Source organism: Varanus komodoensis, unplaced genomic scaffold (assembly GCF_004798865.1).
Source record: "Varanus komodoensis strain SLA01 unplaced genomic scaffold, ASM479886v1 scaffold14_1, whole genome shotgun sequence".
Lineage (NCBI taxonomy): Eukaryota > Metazoa > Chordata > Lepidosauria > Squamata > Varanidae > Varanus > Varanus komodoensis.
Window position 1 is genome coordinate 23,406,621 of NW_025335438.1, and position 2,825 is coordinate 23,409,445.

The following is a 2,825-nucleotide window of genomic DNA, read 5'->3' on the forward strand; positions in this document are numbered from 1 at the left end:
GCCAGATCCTGAAGATGAAACTCAAATACTTTGGCCACCTAATGAGAAGGAAGGACTCCCTGGAGAAGAGCCTAATGCTGGGAACAATAGATGGCAAAAGAAGGGGATGGCAGAGGATGAGGTGGCTAGATGGAGTCACTGAAGCAGTTGGTGTGAGCTTAAGTGGACTCTGGGGGATGGTGGAGGACAGGAAGGCCTGGAGGAATGTTGTCCATGGGGTCGCGATGGGTCAGACATGACTTCGTGACTAACAACAACAACAACACTGTCTTGATGTCCTTCCTTCAAAGTCATTATTTGTCCTTATCTAAGTAGTCTTGCTCTTTCTTTAGGCACTGCTAATGCTGACCTCTTCCTAAGCAGAACACAACAAAGGCAAGTATACAGGTACATACATCCCTCAGAGGTTGACACAACAAAGGCAAGTATAAAGGTACATACATCCCTCAGAGGTTGGCTTCATTTGTCCCTCCACTTATAAGCAGATGGCTATATGATACTTAGTTTTACACAAGGATTTTCCTGTTTGCTGCAATGTCCAGCACACACTCATACATATAGGAACATCATTCTTTGAATACAAACTAATACATGCAGAATAAACCTCCTAGATCAAGTGTTCTGTCCCCTCCCCTTCTTAAAACAAGAGTGCCCAGCCAGATACATTTGTGAAAGCCAAAAGCAGACTATAAAGATGATAGCCAACAGCTATTATTTGTCCAGCATCTCAAAGTCAAATGTACGTTGCCTCTGAATTGTGTGTGTGTGTTGGGAGTGAGGAAAGGTCATTTAACTGCCATAAATGCCTACCAGTCATGGATTCATCTATCCTTTCCAAAAGCCAGTAGTTTGGAAGCTGCTACCACATTTTGTTGCCATTAATTTTCTTTGTCCTGCCAATCCATATCATTGGGTAACCTGGGATTGCAGTATTATGAAACAGGAAGAAAAACATTTTCTCATTCATTTTCTTAACTGAAAGTTCCCAAACACTTTGGCTTTCTTCACAGACAAACCAGGCTATTTCACAATTTCATACGTCAGTTTCACATGTGTTCATTCTAAAGTCTATTTTGTCCTTTTTCATTGCCATTCATTTTCAAAAAGCATTTCTTTTAGTATATTTTCCACAAAAGACACAATTTTCTATGCATTGTAACTTAAAATTCACTTTCTTATATACATGTTGGTATACTCTGTACTGCAACATTTGCAGGAAAATGAAAACAGAAACATTGCTTTGCCCTAACCCACTTATTACTCCAGGAAAAATGAAACGGGGCATTCCAGTTTAGGTAATATTTGAATATTCTTCTCTAGTTGATCCTGCCACCTAAGGTAGACAATCAGAGAGAGAGAGTTCTCAGTGATGGTATGTCATTTGTGGAATTCCTTTTTCAGAGAATTCTCCTTGTTACCAACATTGTCTTCTGTTTAGCACAAGGCAGGGGTTGGTTTTCTTCCCTGTTCCCATACCTATTTTATTTTTGTCTGTATTTAGCAACACCTGGGAAGCTCAGCTAAAGAGCAATATATACTTCCTTTTTAAAGACATCATTCAAATACATAAGAGGTGGTATTTTGCTTTTTACAAAGTTCTCTCAATTGGGAATGACATCCCAGGTGCTAACTCCCAAATTTGACACAACATGAATCAGTTCCATGTTATACAGTGTTATCACTTAGAGGACAATGGAGGAAATGAAGAAGGCTTGCGTTCATGCTTGTCTATAATATAAAGGGTTTCCAAAGAAAAGTATTTCCCTCGAAAAGCTGCATGCTCAATCCTGTGTGGCAACAGGACCCACTAGGTGCCGGCAATGGCAAAAGGTTAAATTGACATCAATGGTGGTTTCTTTAAAAGCATGCAAAACATTCTGCCACCAAATATGCAAAAGAAACCCTGACTCAGGGCTATTTCTATGCCTTGCCCTAATGCCTGAATACATGATGAATGCAATAAATGTTTCCAAGAAGATAATTGGAAGTGAAAAGTCAAAGTATGTCAATTTGCAAATTTTCAGACATCCTTTTCCTGACAGAGTAGCTTTGAGCTGTAACTGGCCAATTCTGCTGTATCAAATTAAAGATCATAACTTATTTTCAAGCAGTAGGTTTTAGAGTGCAATATTTTATTTTAATAATGAAGATTCCAAGAAGGTTTAACTTGACACATATATTTCCCTCCTAAATTTTGAGTCTTGAGAGAAATTCGTCTGTATAACAGATTATACATTATGATTAAGAAGAATATATTTCAGGTGCATTCAGCTGGTTTCAAGTGAATCTCCATCTATGGCCAATATGGCAAACTGGTTAAAATGTCAGGCTGGTACTTGGAGATCAGCTATGAAACCCAATGGGTGACTTTGGCCAGCCACAGACTCTCAACCTAATGTACCTCACAGGGTTGTTGTTGTGAAGATAAAATGGAAAGAAGGACTTGTATGCAGCTTTGAGTTCCCTGCAAAAGGAAGAAAGGTGGAATATAAATGTAATGTAGCAACAGTAGCAGCAGCAACAATAACAATGATAGAGCTCTCTGCCACTGTTGAAAAAAGGAATGAGACTCTTGAATAGGATTTCTGGGCTTACTCATCAGTGGCTAATAGACTGCCAGGCAGAAAGGACTACAAAATCAGTTGCTTAGGCATGGGAAGAAAAGCAGTATTCCACCTCACTTGAATTAAAGTGGAAGTTCTTGCAGCCTATTGAACTGGAGGAGTAGAATGGAATTATGGGCAGGACCTATTGATCAGAGTAAAACCCTGTAATTCTATGACTGTGCTCCAACAAGATAACCCACAATCAAGGGCCAAGTATGG